Genomic DNA, 11,336 nt, shown 5'->3' with positions numbered 1-11,336 from the left:
AGAGATTTTTTTGCAAGATCTGACATCTTAACCTTGGAAAAGATAAGATTTTAATCCCAACTGCACTTAGGCCCTGTCCTGTAATGACAGAATCCTAAATGACATTCTTTAATGAGATAAGATGTTTGGATAAACAGGCTGAATGACTCCAGGCATTCCAGGCATTTGGTGCAGCGTAGTGTGATTTGGATTTTTGGCCACTGTCGCCTTTCCACAAGTGACTGCCAGTTTATTCCAGGGAATGCTGGGAGGTCTGTTTGAACCACAGTCCGTGTCATTGTGCTTCTGCAGAACATAGTGTAATCTAAAAGCATGGGTTCAATAATACAACAGCTGTGTTGAGTCTGTGTGTGATTTCACATCATTCTGTTGACAAGTTGGCCACTGTGAGTGCATTTAACTTTATAGCCAGAGCAGTCCTAGAGTTTTTAGGCTGATACTGAGTTTTAAAATCATTTTTGTAAGGATTTTTACATGTACTAGATGGGACATTTTACAGTTATCAGTGCTCTGTGGTGGACAAATGATATAATTGAGACTATTGAGACTGCCTAACAGCAGCTGAAAAGCTTGTTTTTGCCAACCTGCAGTGCTTTAACTTCTTACATTGCTACAGTGATGTAGACGTGTATCTATCTTGGGGTGGTCAGAGATACAACATACAAGCTAGTGTTAAGTTACTTTTTTAACTTCTTATGATGTTTCTTTTGTTTTTTTGCAATTTCATACAACTTAACAGATACATATATACTTTAAACCAAACTGCCTGACTGACTGAAAACTGCAAAACAAAACGGCTAGCTGTGGATACAACCTAGTGCCAATTGCCCATGTATTTATACAGTATATTCTGTTCATGTGGGTTGAAGTTTTGTTTTTGTTGAGTCTGAGGCACCTGGAGTTATCACTTCTATAGAGCTGCCCACTAAAAGTCAACAAGTCGATGCATCCATTTAGAAGTCCACACACACAGACAGAGCCAAGTCCAACCAGGACCCACTGCCTTGTCACCCTGTCAGTGCATTTGCAGTGAATGAATCATTTTACCTGATTATTAAGATGGATGTCAATACAGTCAGTAATTTGTCGTTTTTGACAGAGTGAGGTAAACAAACAGTCCCACAAACCAGCGTAGGTTCAGCATTTGGACTTTTAACCTGCTCTGCTCCCACGACTCCCAGTGACCATCTGGAGGTCCAGCTGGCTTCACTGACTGTAGGAGTCAGGACGACTCATCTGGACCTGTACTCACTCACATGAGCGCACACACAGGAATCCTGCCAACTGCTCTTGTGGCACATACTTGAAATAACAACCATAGCACGAAAAGGATTATAATAAAAGTAATGAAATATCATAATACTAAAAATACAGTAGAGCAAATAAGACTTCCTAAGGCAGCAAAGAAAAATAATAAGAGATATGAGGACAAAAAACGTTCCAATAACTCCTAGACCTGCAACAATGAAGAAGTTGGGTAACAGAAAATTATTTGGTAACTACTTCGCTTATCGATTCATTAATTTGAAGTCTTTTTTTAAGGAAAAAAGAAAAAAATCCAGCTCAAGATTGCAAATATCATCTGATTTTATTCATTTTCTACCATGGTAAACTGAATATCTTTGGATTTTGGACTCTTGGTTTTGCAAAACGAGACATTTGAAGATGTCACCTGGGGACCAAATGCCAAATTGGCAATGCAAATCATTGTTATTTGCAACTCTAAAAATACCAGAGTGAAATATTAAAAATGCTCTTATTTTTTACAGATAAAGGATTAACCACAATTTAATACATAAACTGTAAATTGTCTAAATAAATAAATAGAGAGTACAGTGCAGTAGTGAGTCTTGGAGCTGAACAGGAGCTGCAGTAGTTGAAACCAAATGTCCTCTCTAAATCTCTAGAGGATAAAAATGACTTGAATTCATGTTATGTTTTTCACTTGCAGGAAGCAGAGCTGCACTCCTTTGTTTACATGTTCACATTTACATTTGCGCTCACGTTCAAACATCATGTTAACATCCACACACACTCACAGTCTCTCTCTCTCTATCTCTCTCTCTCTCTCTCTCTCTCTCTCTCTCTCTCTCTTTTTTTACTCACACACATTCTTACCAAACACACTTTGCCTGGCAGTTGAAAAATCTCGTCTTTACCTGTGAGACACACAACATCGCTGAATAATTGAGAAGGTTGAGGTTGTGTACTACTGGAGCTGTTTGGTAATTTGGCTTAATTGATGAAAACATTGGCCCCAGCAATCAGTCATCTCTGACTGCATAATCTGATATAATATGCAGCTGGAAAGGGTAGACCCTTATTGAATTACACTCTCTATATGCTTCTGGTACACACACATATACTGTCTTGACATTTAAATATCAGTTTAAGGTTAATGCGTCTCCCTCCCAGATGGATAAAATGGCTTTAATGTCATTCTGGTTGGCACACTGAGCTCTTACCACATTTAAATAATAGCTCTTAATAAACCAGGCAGTGTTGGAAATACCACTGTTGAATAACAGCAGGTGATGTGTTTTTTACTGTGTAATACCTCTGTTGTTTATTCTGATTTCTGCCCGCTAATGAATGAATGAATGACCTCCCATTCCTACAGATTAGTTATAATATATTGAATGTTGATTTTTTTTAGTGGATACATGTGATATATTGTGATACATGTGGGCGAATATGGTTCAGGAGATGGAGCAGATCGCCCACTACTTGGTTAGTGGTTCAGTCTCCTGCTTCTCCAGTCAGTGTGCCAAAGTATCCTTAAGCAAGATACTGAGCCCCAGATTGGCAGCAGTGATGGAGCGCTGTATGTGTGTGTGAATGTGACCTGTAATGTAAAGCACTTTGAGTGATTGATATAACCAGAAAAAGGCTGTATAAATTACCATATTGGTAATAAACATACTAAAGCTTGAGTGGGTTTCAGTAGTTATTTTGGAGACCTTGGCAAATGGAGAAAAGACAGACGTGGACATACTTGGTGACATGGTAGATGATACTTTGTGAGTTTTGGTATCGGTCTTGACTGTGACTGATCTGTGTGCCTGTTTTTATCAGCCTCTGATGCTGCAGCAGATAATTTGTCTTCTCATCTTTCAGCCATACTCAGTACTGCTGCTGTATATATTACCATGCATAGACAAACATATAAAGACAGAGCGGCACAGACACTTAAATCTGTTATTTATTTAATGGCAGACAAAGGAAGTGCCCTCAGTCTGAGTCCCATACAAAGCCTTTGCTCCACCCAACACAGAGTCCCCATTGTTGAAATCTGTTGTTGAAATGATTTCAGGACATAAATAATCCAAGATGATGGCAACAGTGCATTGGCAATATTTGCTGTTTGCTATCTCTGCAGAAGTTGCAGCTGTGGTATTTTTTGATGTTTATTAGTGCATTTTTATTAGTTTGAGAGAGAAAATCAATGTTAAGTTTATGTTTTTATCAATTTCTGCACAATGTTCTACTGCAAATTAGCTGCCTTGTCTCAATACTATGTAATATAAATGTCTTAGTTACAGAGACATTGTGAAGACCAGCATATACACATATAATCAATAGACACTGTTAATTTGAGGACACAACACACTTGAGCAGTTGGCAGTTTTACACAGAGCAGCATGTTTTTTGGGATTGGCTCAACAGATTTATAGGATTTATACCAGAGAGGATGGCCCATAAAATACACTGTTTCTCATTTAAAAGGCTGCTTTTATCATTCTGCGGTTAAATAATGACACTAAGTTCAACAATCTTTTGTCCGCTGAATGAAGCTTATCTGATGTGAGCAGTTTTTATAGGCCAAAACAATTTACTGTGAACTGAGACAAATTTTTAAATAAGAGGAAAAACCAAAAGCCTGTAAAAGAAGAACAGATACCTTGATTGAGTGCATTTGACAGCATTCATACTCTAGATAAACCTTTTTAGATTTAGTCTGTTTAAGAAGGAAAGATCAGTTACTGTTAGTTGTGTATGTTTTCAGGAATGAACACTACATGTCCATAAGATGCAAATGAGTAATGTAAAGCAGCATGTGCTGCAGTATGCTACTTTCCTCTTCAGCCTTGTCTACCATCTCTACCATTCCTGCCTTGATGAAAACAAATGTGTAAAAGAAAACATTTAAACAGAATAGCAATCTATGTCATGGTCTAAACATAGACGTAATAAAGAACATGTTAGAACAAAGGTTGATGATGTTCTGTTTGTATCTTAAACAGCTCAGCCTAAATTCTGCCTTCCATATTTTAATAAATAATCAGCAAATTGAATTGCTGTTATCTCACCCGCCATTTTCATGACAGCCAATTTGTGAGCAAAAACACCATCTGTTCCACAGTGGTTGTAGCAGCACGCATACACACGCACACACACACACACACACACACACACACACACACACACACGTGTATGACACATACACCCCACTGTGTTGTGGTAAAGTTAACAGTGACACCTGACAGAACTCCCAGCGTGCACCACTACTATGACAGGGTATAATCAATGCTAACTTATGTTATGAAAATCACATTTATACCCTTGTATATCCTAGATTCATCTTAACTTTTTTTTCCAACTTAAATTTGAGCTCTTGTTGCTATGAAGACTGACCCTCATGTGGTGATGTGACATTATGCATCCTATGGTGAGAACCAAATATGAAGTACGTTCTCAGCAATATGTATGTAGTAAGTGTATGTTCATAAGACAATTAAATGACATTTAAAAACACTAATCATGGCAGCAAGTGTTTACGTAAAGAAGGTTTTCCTTTCCAGAGTGTGACATTAGATTTTGAACTGATGGATAGAAGTCAAGATGAGCTATGAATGAAGGAGTAGAGGCAGGGTGATAAAGTATTCTTCCTAACTGAACTTTCACTAGGCTTCATAACTCTTTAAAATGTTAAAAAAAAAAGAAGCACAAATGCCCCCAAATCTTTAAACAATTCAAATCTCTTTCTAAACATAATAAATTGGCAGGGGACCCAGTTGTCGTGTTAGAAAACTTCACAATGGGTCGATGCTGGTTGGGAGCTTGCAGTTTTTCCAACACTTGGCAGTGTCAACTTCACAATCATTGTGGCATAAATACATTCCTTTCATAAGGCCCACAACCTCAAAGACTTTGTGCAGTGGGATCACTTTAAGGATGACTGCTATCACTGCACATTCAGAGCTGCCAACCACACTTGCAAATATGAGATAGGAAGCTCTGCCAAGGATATATCTCTTCCAATTTTCAGAGACTTAAATCATTTGGAAGCATTGACTGAAAAGGTATTTGATTATTGTTTAATGACAGAGTCAGCTTTTATTAGATTAGTCTTAAGCTCAGTGTGCCTGGATCTGGCAAAGGAGGGAGGTTATTTGGGTACACGGTTCTCTTTTGGGACACAGTTTGCATATATTGATGTAAACAAACACACTCTGGAGTTGTGGAACTCGAGTGTCAGTCGTTTGATTTTTTTTTCTTCATTTTTTGTAAGGCTGTACATAGCAGAGAAACACTTTGAGGAATGGGAAAATGTTTGATAACTCCACACTTATTACAGTCCAACACTGGTTGTGTGTGGCTTAAGTTAACACAAGTAATTACAAATTTTTACATTTGACCTGTATCTTAATTTATGCTCTTTCACCAAAAGTGTTTGGCCACTTTATCCTCTGGATGCAGAGCTCAAAGATAACTGCCCTGTGGACATCATTACTTTCTTTTATACTCATTCCACGCTTCAGTACGTCTGAAAGTCAACATCCACTCTCTCCTGCTCAGTTTGAGTGGAAGACGCAGAAAATACAGCACAGTGGGAAGGTTCAGGCGGCCACCATGTTTATCCATCTGCTCTGCTGAATCCAGTCTGTTTCGAACACCTGCTTGTTCGAGACGATCGATTGCAGATTGATAATGAGGAGCAGAGATCTGGAGTCTAGACATGTGATCTTAAGAACGGAAAGTCACTGGTTCAGATTCTTTCCAGTTGGGGAAAGCTGAGTGGGGAAATGGGTCACTTCCGGCACAATTTTTGCAATATGAGTGTGCATTCATGCAAGACATTTAATCCGCACCTCAGCAGAGCTGCTCGGCTGCCAACAATTTGAAGCTGGTTGTACTGGGCAGCGTCCAGATTCGAGAACCTTTGTGCATAAATCTCTTGCTCCCTTGTTGCTTTAAATATGGAGATAGGACAATTTCTCTCAGGTAATATTTTTTGCTCATTTCAGTTACATGAAGATATCCTCCTCTCACGTAAGTTTTGGAATTGAGTGGCAGTGCTACTTTAATCTTACTTGTGGGTGAAGTTGTCAACTCAGGCAAAGAGGTTTTCTTCTGGGAGTGAAGCTTTCATTTTCACAGAAAGTTTCTCTCATTTAGCTATGACCAATGTTTTACCCTTCAATTAAATTCTTTTATTTTACTAGTAACCAAAGCTGTAAATACTCATCAGAACTTTAATTCTATTTTTAACCAAAGTTGTTTTATTTGCCTTAATTAACTGTCAGTTTACCTCATATTGTTATCACAGGATCCCTTTGTGCTGGAAGAAAGTTATTCACTTAATTACATTCATTTCATTTTACCATAGTCAGAAGTTGGAGAATATTTTTTTTTTCTTCAGTAACATGTTCAGTTAAGCCACAATCATATACACAGTTTGAATAATATAAAAACAGTTATTAAGGGAAATATCATTAAAGCATGATGTGGCCTGATCACACTCAAATACACCTATCTAATGTATGGCTGACATAGGTAGATATCTGTTAACCCTTTGTGTCAAGCAAAAACAAATTAATCATTTTGTCAGTGAACATTTTGCTTGATACTGATCTGTTTGATGTAAATGTTTTGTTGATTTAAAATAAAAAATCTGGGAGGCAATACATTTAGTCCAAAATATATAGTAGCAAATGATGGTTGTAAATAAAGATAACGTTAAGGAGAAACTCCTGTCTCATGTATAGCAAATGTACATCCACATGTAAAGAGCCATTAGTGAATGGTGACCATGTTCTCACTTCTACTGACTAAACAGCAGCAGCTGCTGTCTGTCTGTTTTAAATAGAACTGGTGAAGGTTGCATGTCCCCTCAGGTTAGTTTAGCTTTCATTTTTCCCTTTTCTTTGTTCTTATGACCTCTCCAGCTCTTTATTTCTGTCACCCTTCTGTCTTTTAGGTCACAATTACTACAGTCATAAATTGCCTTCTACACTGACAGTGTCCACTAATGTTTGATTCGTGGTGTAGCTGCAGAATAATGAGCTGAACAGATTCATCACAGAGTTCTGCTGTTGTTTCAGTTTATTGGTGTATTTGCTGTATTATCTTGGCGGTCTTGTTTATTTCTCTTTTGTCATTGACAGTGTGTCTTCTCAGATTATGTGCTGATTGATGCTGCTGACCCCTCCAACATGTTCGCCCTCCCCCAGACCGCTCAAACCAATGTGTCCCTGCATTACTAGAGGACATTATAGTTCAGATACACACAGTTGGTACCAGACAAGATGGATCAGCTATCAGCTATTTTATTTCTGTTCACAAGGCAATAATAACAATCCTAAAATAGCATTTCTGACTCACGCAAATATTCTTTTTTAGCGTCCTCAAATTCACAACTGTCACCTCAATAGATTTTCCAGGATATTAATCGAATGTGAAATGTTCAATAAATTCGTTGGCCAGGCATTTTGATGGCTGCTGCTGTGATGGATGTGCATGTATGGAGACGTACGAATACCTCCACTTTCCTTACTTCCTTCATAATGGTTTTTGTGATCCTGCATGAAATAAAGTCAGATTTTGTACCTTTTTTTTTCTCTGAGTTAAAGTGGTATTTACCTTTTGTAGATCATTTTTGTCTTTAAAATGACAATTGTTTTCATATTACAAATTTATAGTTTATATCAAAGCTGTTCTTGATAAATGTGCCATCAACATATAGCCATTTTTTTCACCTTTCAAATTCACCTTGTCTTGGGCTCTGTATGGAAACAACTTTAGAGTTTAGATGCTTTGCAGAGAAACCAGAGAATATCAGAACACTTTGACTTTGAAGAGTAGTTTGTACATGTATTAGAGTTTGAGGTCCGTTGGTATGAAAAATGATATCAAACAATGAATTTGTTTATGGAAAGACATTTATTCAGCAGCAGTTTTGATGATTAATTGATTAGAATCTTTGTTCTTTTAAGCAAAAATGCCAATAATGTACTTGTTTCCACTTTCATATGTGATTATTTTTTCCTGGTTTTTAACATTTAGTTTTAGACTGTTGGTCCTTGAGCTTTGGACAGTTATTTGTTTATAGACCAAACAGTTATTTAATTAGGTGAGAAAACTATCTGTAAATTAATTGAATGTGAATTGGTTCCAACCCTAAGTGCATGGCATCAGTGTGCGACAACAATGAACCTACAGCTATTTTAAAAAGAAACAAAAAGCAAATGATCTGGGAATTAATGGGGACATGCAGAAACTGGGAAGAAGAATTGCATTATATGATAAATAGAAATATGAGCCATAGTTAAAAATGAACTGTACAGATAGAATCATAGGAGACAAGTAAATGTGCTATGAAGACTGACCTCATGTGTGATGTGACATTATGCATCCTATGGTGAGAACCAAATATGAAGTACGTTCTCAGCAATATGTATGTAGTAAGTGTATGTTCATAAGACAATTAAATGACATTTAAAAACACTAATCATGGCAGCAAGTGTTTACGTAAAGAAGGTTTTCCTTTCCAGAGTGTGACATTAGATTTTGAACTGATGGATAGAAGTCAAGATGAGCTATGAATGAAGGAGTAGAGGCAGGTGATAAAGTATTCTTCCTAACTGAACTTTCACTAGGCTTCATAACTCTTTAAAATGTTAAAAAAAAGAAGCACAAATGCCCCAAATCTTTAAACAATTCAAATCTCTTTCTAAACATAATAAATTGGCAGGGACCCAGTTGTCGTGTTAGAAAACTTCACAATGAGCAGAATAATTACCATCAAAACAAGAACAAAATAAATAATACAGTACATTTATGCCCCAAAATATGTGCTTTTGTGTGCTTTTAAAGGCCATATACTGTAAGAATACAAATTAGATCACCTTCAGCAGAACATAGACACGCACACACCTATACACACAGACACAATCTTAATGTCAAGTAATTTAAGAGAAACTGAGGGGTGGGAGAGCAGTATCAGAAGTTTGCTGGTAAACTTTAGTAATTAATACATCATGCTATTAGGGCTGTGGAGCTGACCCTGGGCAGCTTGGTTATAAAAGAGCTCTGATGATTGATGGTTCTACCAAACTGATTAATAGAGCTGCTATTTCCAAACTGTAGCCAGAGAATTAGGCCACTGATTTGCATGTTGTTCCGAAGGGTAACAGCTAACACCAGCTAATGCGCCCGGGTCCCTCGTGGATTAATAACATAAAAAAAAAAAAAAATTATATTGGCCTGGCTTCAAACTACGGGTGGAGGTAACTGAACTCCCCTCTGAGAATTTTGCACCTGATGAGGACATTGCTCATTTTTCAGCTAAAATCAGATTATATGTCCTTTCTACCAGACTTGATCTCTCTGTAGTCCTGCCTGCTCTCTTCTATTTGTCCCAGCATGATCAGGACACTGTCACCCGGTGTCTGTGTTTGTAAGTTTTACAAAGCTAAACATAACTTACTGACTTCTTACTTGGAACATAAGGTCATCATATGTTTGTCAGTATGTTTCATCCTCTGTAAGATGTGGAAACACTTTCATGCCATGTTCAAACAGGTGTAGCAGTTGATTATAAGGTGTTCAGTGCACCACAACAGACACACCAGATGTTCTGTTTGTTAATGAGGACAGTAGAGGAGTGATTGTTTTGGACATGGTGTCTACTTTTCACTTTAGTTTTGGAAAGACTGTATTTGATGTTCGTGACGAAACCAGATAAAAAAGCACGATATAGCTTAGATGATTATTAAATCAATTAATTAGATCTTTAGAAAATAAATCCGCATTTTTTTTTTATTTCCATTCAAACTCACTGAACAGTAACTAGTTTCAGCCCTAGAGATGTGAGAATTTTCTGGTATCCTTTGTCTAATGTGATTATTAATTGAATTAGTCTTTGGGTTGGAGAAAGTTGTTCAGACAAAACAAGTTTAAAGACTTCACATTAAATTTAAAGGAAATGTGATAAATATTTTTCACTCCTTTCTGACATTTTATAAACTAAACAACTGTTCTGTAATTTCTAACAGTGTGAAATAAGTAAAACTAAATTGAATTGCTGCATTCATATAATGCTTTTATCCAAAATACTTTACAGTTTGTTTCTCATTCACCTACTCATTAATACATTCAAACACCAGTGGCTGCAAGCAACCATGCAAGGTGCTGGCCTGGCCATCGGGAGGAACTGTGGCTCAGTTTCTGTGCCAAAGGACAATTCAACACATGGACAGGAGGAGCTGGGGATTGAACCACCAACCTTGGTGATCAAACTCCTATAGCTTCATGAACTTAGACTTTCACAGTGTCTCCTCGTGTAAGTGACACCATGATATTGAGATCAGGGCTCTGTGGAGGCCAGACCATCTGTTGCAGGACTCATTGTTCCTCTTGTCTCAAAAGATAGTGTCTTCATGACTCTGCCTGTCTGTTTGGGATTGTTTTCATGCTGTAGAATGAGTGATTCTTAAAGTATGGTGTTACTCCAGAACATAATGTCCTCATTCTTAATGAAGATAGAAGATCTGATTGGTCAGTTGTTTCTCTAACAGGAAGTAACTTTCAGCAGGTGATGAATGAATGGAAATTTTAAAAGAAAATGATCATTTGGGGATCATTTTCATGCTGGAGAATGATGGATGGATAAAAACGATGCCCAAAACTTCTGCACATTATTTTACACTTGCATGACACTTAGTGTATTTGCCCAAGTCAATTAATTTTGGAAATGAAATCTAGAGCAAAGTTCTTGAAAAGTTTATAGTGTTACTTCAGAACAAAAATAGTTGTTTTAGTTGTTGGTTTTTAAGGAAAATGTTTTTTTATTCAAAAGAAGAAACAGGAAAAAGTTTGACATTGCCTCTACATCTCCAGAGCCGTGTGTCTTAGTGGTTGACCATTGCTGAACTCCCATAAAGACGTGTGTGACAAAGAAATGTAAATGTGCTAAAACTGAACTGTGTGAAGAAAACACTGGAGAAATGCTCCTTTATCTACAACTAAAGCAAAACCTTCTACTGCTTGAATTCTTAACTGCTTTCAGGCACAAAACAATACTTCTTGACATTGTTTTATTTTGAAAAAAACAA

Source organism: Lates calcarifer, linkage group LG7_1 (genome assembly GCF_001640805.2).
Source record: "Lates calcarifer isolate ASB-BC8 linkage group LG7_1, TLL_Latcal_v3, whole genome shotgun sequence".
Taxonomy (NCBI): Eukaryota; Metazoa; Chordata; class Actinopteri; family Centropomidae; genus Lates; species Lates calcarifer.
This window is presented reverse-complemented; position numbering follows the sequence as displayed.